Genomic DNA, 6,417 nt, shown 5'->3' on the forward strand with positions numbered 1-6,417 from the left:
CCGCCGGCCGCTGGCGCTGCCCCGGAGCCGCCGCGGGACGGGCGCCCGGAGCCGCTGCCGGCGCGGCGAGCGAGGGGACGGGCGGTAAGTCCTGTTCCCCTGCTCTGCTCCCCTGCCCCGCTCGCTCCCTCCGTCCCTCGCTCGCTCTCCCGGCTCCGCAACCCCTCTCCGGCGGCTCCCGGCTCGTCCCCGCTGGGGGGTTTGTGACCCTTCCTTGCCTCCTACTCACTCGCCAACTTTCCCGTCCCTCTCGCCCGTTTCCAATCTCCCTTCGGATTTTCTTGGGTTTTTTTCGCTTTCTTTTCCTGTTGTTTCTGGGGTATTTTTTTTTTTTTTTTTTTTTTTTTTTTTTTTTTGCTCGGGCGTCCCCCCCCTTCCCCCTCTCGCACTCGCTTCGCTCCTTTCGCTTCTTCCTTCACTACTTCCCCGGCTTCCTCCGGCTTTTCCTCTCTCTTGGCATCCTCTGGGCATCGCGTGGAAAAGTAAGGGATATTTTTCGGTGTCCTTGAGGAAGGGAATTCAAAACCTACTTTTCTTACACAAGGAAATCTTTGTAGTAGTTTTCTTTCCCCTTCTCTTCCTGTCACCGGAAAGAAAATTAAACCTATTTTTGTCCTTTTCATTTTTTCCCCCCTTTTGCTACGTGGACTGTTTGTTTTGGTATTTTTTTCTTCTCCCCCTTCTTCGGGCAGTGCCGGTTTGTTTCACGATTAATCTCTTTGATTCCTGCCCCAACACCTCCCTCTCTCTTTTTCTTCCCTAGTTAGAAGAAAGATTAGAAGAAAATGTGTTTTGCCGGCAGGGAATGCATGAGACTTTTTGGTTTGGTTTTTTTTTCTGGTGGAATACTATTGATGAGTAAAGCTTAAGCAAATACAGTGCGGTAGGACAATACAGAGGCATGAACTTTAAAGAGTAAGGAAATAGATTCTGCTGCTTTCTTTCTCCAGATCTGAAGTGGTGTTGGGGAGGTCGGCTCCAGGGTCCGGTTTGGGGTTGTGCTAGTCTGGTGTGTGCCAGCCTGTTATCTGTCCAGCAGAATGGTGATTTAAACGTAGTCCTAAACTGCATTTCAGTGTTGCTCGTGGGTTTCGTCAGTGTGGGAAATAAGGGGGCAGGGGGAGGTTACAGATTCCGGTGACCCCTTTGGAATTACACCTGTCACGCCTCCCATCCCCAAGCTGCAGGTGTGTCGGAGGTTGACACATTTAACAAAATCGCAGGAAACTGCTCGCTTCTGTGGCCAAAAGTGCTGTCGGAGGTTTAGGAAGTCTGATTCGGAGGACCTGTGAATTTCTGCCTCAGCTCTGGTCAGTATCACACGTTGAAGTTGAGTGTTTGCCGGGCTGTGGAGAGCGATCAAATCAATTGGCGAATGATTTCTGCAAGACGCCTGTTTAAGAGCTTTCAGGTTCCCTGCTAATTGTGTTTGGGCCCGGTGCGATTGCGTTAAGTGCTGTGAAAGTAAAGGGCTCTGTCTTTTTCTGTAGAGAATGTGTAGGTTGTGAATGAACTGTCAACTCTTTTGATTGGGGTTGGTTCTTACTTCTGTTACATTGCCTCCTCTGACAGGTACTGTTCCAAAAGTCCAAAACACCACGTGGCTGAACTGGAAATAAAATCAGCCTTACTTTTCCCCGGCTTTTTTTTTTTTTTTTTTTTTTAAAGAGAGAAATTTTAATTTCGGATTAACTTTTTGTTTGATGATCTCATTGGAAAGTAGACAATTGGAAGTACTTCTCTGAGTCTTAGAGCAGAAAAAAAAAATTATACGGAATGAATTGCTGAGGGAACTGAAATGACTGCTTGGGATTCATTGTACTTAGTTGTGTGCCCTTTAGGACAACTGAGAGATAAAGGTGATTCACTTCTTACAGTTAAGTAATCTCTCCATCCTTTCCACCTTTGGGAGCCCAGTAGAATTTGATCCATTGTTTGAATTAATCTTGTTTTTAATCTTTTCTGGAGACGAAATGTTTGGCATAGTGGGAAATAGGAGGAGAAAAATACTAAGTCATATTTAGCAAGAAGTTTTAAGTCTTTCAAAACTACTTTGAACCATTACTGGAAACACCAGCAACAATTCTGAAGAGCCAGATTAAGTTGATTAATATAACTTCTTAAAATCTGCTTGAGGGAAGCTCTGAAAAGGAATGAAGGAGATTGAGTTGCTGAAAGTGCAGTTGAACACTGATGATGGTGGGTTCTGTTCCTGCTTCTGCCATCGCAGGGCAGTGTGACCTCCTGCTAAACTGCCTTCCTGCCTGCACCTCCCAGGATACTGAGATTGCCCCGATTCTCTTAAGTGCTATTTCTTATTATTTGTAAGAATAATTGCATGTAAATGTTCAGTTGTCGTCCTGATTGCTGATAAGGTGGTAGTTTGGCTCGTGCTGATACTCCTTCTTGGAAAGTTGTAGGGATCTTGAGCATCACCATTTATTTGGAGCAACACTGGATTTTTATATTGCCGCAAAGGTTTTGAGACTAGGGCTATTTTTATCCTCTGAATATCTCTGACAGTATCAGTGCATGCTTTTGCTATGGTCCCTTAAGTCTGACTCAAGCTGACTATGAAGGACAGCATTGACCTCTCCAGAAAGAAACTGTTAAACTGAATTACAGAGTGGAAAACTGTGCTGTGAGGACTGGGCTGAGGACCCCCCTCAGCGTGATGCTTGCTGTTCATGATAATTTTATTTTGTGAGGTCTGTAATTATGAACTTAGCTCAGTCGACCAGTGTGTTTGCTTTCTAATTTTAGGGTTTTTGTTTGGGTTTTTAAGTCTTTAAGACTTGTATCTTGACACTAAATGTAAATGTTTTCTGGGGCTTTTTTGAAAGCCTGGGTTTTCCTGTTTTTTTCGTAGTGGGGTTGGGACTTTACAGTGTGATGAGATTTATTACAATCTCAATGCCTGCCTTCCTGTAACATTTGAGACTGGGGTACTTTGTAAGTGTGAGGCTTTGACCTGTTGCTTTTCTCCAGGGAAAATGATACTCGGTTCTGTAGAAAGTTGTTATTGGGCAAGTATAGGAGTGTTTGTGTGTATATACATGTTGTGTGTTTATAACTTGCTGTCCTCCTGCATATGCACATAGCCAGCGCTGTGCTTCTGAATCTGGACAGCAAATCTAGTCTCAAATTCAGTTTCATAAATAACTAATTCTTCTTACCCTTACTGTTCCCCTTCAAAGCATGCAGTGATCTCATGCCTTTGACAGGAGTGGTTTTCCTGGCTGATAAGGGGATGGTCATGGTGTTTTCTCCCCTGGCTCTTCTGAGGGCTGTATGTTATCTCTCTCTGTGCTGATAAAGTGTGGGGAGGGGGTTGAGTGGTCTGTGTGCACTGAGCAGTGCCATCCTGCTGAGTCTCTATCCAGTTTGTCACCTGTGAAGTTGAGATCACAAAACTTATCCTGCTTGGGAAAGGTAGGTGGGTTTGAGCTGTAGATACAGGGGTTTGTCACATCTGCCAGAGGAACTGCAGACCCCTCTGGGTTGTTACTTCACCTGTATCTCTGCAAGCATCTGGTCATTTTTGTGATGACAAATATGGAGAGTGTTAATGTATCTGAGAGGACTCTAGAAGACAGGCACTGTGAGCTTTCAGCTGACAGGCGCTTGAGAAATCTGCATAATTCAGCTTTCTGCTTTTGAGTCACTCCTTAAGGAGGGAGGAATCTGTTTACTTTCTTGTTGTGCTTGGAAAATGGGCTCATCTACACCAAAAGACCCTGTAATGCTTGCTGTAGTGCAGGATTATTGCACAAAAGCATCTTGCTGTGCAGTGCTGTGGCTGCGCTCGGTATTGTATGATAACACATGTTTCTCAGCTGTTGTTTATTCCTCAGTGGAACATACTTCAAAGGAATGCACTGAAAGAGAGCTGCAGCCAGGGAAAAATGGGGTTTGTTCCAGTGGCCTGTACCATCCATCTGTTTAAATACTCTACTGAACTGTTCCAGAGTGGTCAGGCATCCAGTTAGGACTGATGAGCAATTACAGCTGGGAGTAGAGTGTGCTGCAAGAGACCACCTAGGGGAGGCTTAAGTTCTGTGGGCCAGAGCCCCCCTGCCCTCCCAGCCAGCCAGGAGAGATAAGGCTCCTCATCTGGGGTATCTTTCAACATTCTAATTCCTAATGCTGTTGAGGATTTATTTATTTTTACTCTCCATGCTATCTTTAGCACAAGAAGGGAGGAATGGTAATAAGGACAGACTGTTATCTCTGTAGTCTCCTCTGTGCAGGTAGCAAGATAGATCTGTAATTTAAATGAGTAAATATTTATAAAAAGATTTTTTTTTCCCATAGGTATGGGATAGTTCGCAGAGAGTGATCTGTTGATCACTTGTGTCTCCCAAGGTAGTGATACACATTACTGGATTAATTTCAGCTCCAACATATGAGCAGTAAAGTTACATGGCAGCCAATTACGTTGTGCTCTGTCAAATTGAGGTTGGGAAAACACTTCACAATTTCATCCACAGTAACTAAAAAAACCTGCAGAATTCCAAGTTATGTTTTTAGTTAAATTCCAGCATTAGCGTCTGCTGTGCAAGACACGTGTACACCCGTCATTGCCAACTGAATCTTCATATCATGGCCTGTGTGTTCTATGTGGTCCCAGACAGTGGAACTTAGAGGAAATATTAGCAGAGAGGCTACAAGTAATCCATGGATAACCTGTGAAGTTCCCTGAAGTTTTTCTTTATGGGACTGACATTAATTTTGAGGATTGGAATGAGCACTGTAGATAGAGCAATGTATGTTTCAGCTAAGAGGGTTTAACCTTCTTTGTCAATGGAAAATGCTCATGCAGATGCACTAAGAGGATATTTGAGCTTGGAAGGGTTGTGAGGCACTCCAGGATTTGTTTTTCGCCTGCTAGCAAGCATCACAGCTTTAAAGGTGAGCTTGAATGTTGTCCTCTCCTGTGGTATTGCTCTCTCCTTAGTACTGTGATGTGACATTTATGCCTTTGAGAATTCTTTTTCCCCATGTTGGCGGTTGTGATGGTTTCATGGTATTTTGAGACGTCAGATTTTATTGCCTTACTACTCCTTTGAGTGGAAAGGGGAGGGAAACTTCTAGAAATGTGTAATGCAGCTGACTTCCAGCTTCTGCCCTTGCTCCAGGCTTGACATCGTAGTTGGAATTTATTTACTTGCTTTGAAAGCTGTACTCAATGTAACCTTGAGTTTTACTTCCCTTCCTGCAACAGTACCTGACATGTTTCCAGCCTGTACATTGATGTGCCTCTGCATTGTCCAGTTTTAAACTGGCCAGGCTCTCAGTGCTTTCTTTATATTGTGTTCTCCCCAGGAATCTTCAGAGCTGGAACTTCCTTTTGCTTCAAGTGAACTGGAAGTATTTTGCTAAAATATTTTTGGACTCCTGAAGTGTGTGTCAATGTTTCCAAGCTGTTGTTTGAAAGGAGTTTGGAGTTTCCGGAAGAACCTTTGGAAACTTAAGGTTTTACTCTCAGTCAGCAGTTCTGTGAGCATGGATAAAGAGAGGCTGTAATTCCACTGGGCAGCCAGATGTTTTGTGTCTGTGCTGAAGTGGGAAGACAGTGTGGCTTTAGGGGTTGAAGGGTCTGCTGTTCTTGTCACAGGGCTGTTTGGAGATCTTCAACAGATCTGATCTGCTTTCTCTCCTCTGCCTTCTACTCCCTCCTGCCATGCCTGTGCTGATGGTGATTACCTCCTTCTGAGTAAAATGGGATTATTGAGAGCAGAGCATAATTTCTTGCTTTCTAAAAGGTAGGTATTTGCTTGTCAGTCTGTGTTTCTTAAATACTAAGCTTGAAGCCATATAAAAGTTGCATGTACCTTGACAATTAGTGAATTAATAGCAATTATCCAATAGATTGATACTAATGCTTATTCTAACTAGTGGCATTAAGTGAAATTTATAAAGAAGTCAGTTTGCCTTGCAAACAGAAGAGAGCGCTCATTGATGCAAATCCCCCAGTTCCATATTAAATTGCACCATTTTTAGGCACTTAAACACTTGTAAAATCTGTGTCTGTCCATGTCTTTCTTCTCCCTCTTCTATGTGACCTATGAGGGAAAGTTAAAAGGAACTCATCAGTGGCTGCACATGTCAGCATCTTCCTGGAGAAGAAAGTATGAAGATGCCACAGCTGATAATATTTAGAAGTTGGTATTGGGAATCAAGAGAGCAAATTCTTAAATGTGCCATTGTAGCTGTGTGGCTGGCAATATTAACTAAGTTGTATCTGGAATAATAATTCCTATCTGGAGAAAAACATATGGCAGTGGTTGAATGCCCTTGTCCTTGCCCACCAGGAAGTGATTATGGTGGTTTTTCAGTTTTTTTGGGTTGGTTTTTTTTTTTTTTTTTTTTTTTTTTTTTTAAAAATTTTTCCCTGGGGTTTCTTCCTTGCCTCCA

The 6,417-nt window shown here is 43.4% G+C and overlaps 1 protein-coding gene across 4 annotated transcripts in view; it reads left to right on the forward strand.

The window, feature by feature from the left end:
* RASSF8 (Ras association domain family member 8) overlaps positions 1-6,417 on the forward strand; it is a 74,347-nt gene continuing 67,930 nt past the window's right edge. For 3 of the 4 annotated variants that reach the window (XM_041468684.1, XM_041468685.1, XM_041468683.1), the window contains exons 1-2: positions 33-84; positions 5,618-5,765. The gene's annotated coding sequence lies outside the window, so the exon portion shown is untranslated. Of the gene's footprint in view, positions 85-5,617; positions 5,766-6,417 lie in introns of all 4 variants that reach the window. The other variant, XM_041468682.1, reaches the window with a different exon arrangement.

The sequence above is a fragment of the Pyrgilauda ruficollis genome, unplaced genomic scaffold (assembly GCF_017590135.1).
Source record: "Pyrgilauda ruficollis isolate IOZ18807 unplaced genomic scaffold, ASM1759013v1 scaffold227, whole genome shotgun sequence".
NCBI lineage: Eukaryota > Metazoa > Chordata > Aves > Passeriformes > Passeridae > Pyrgilauda > Pyrgilauda ruficollis.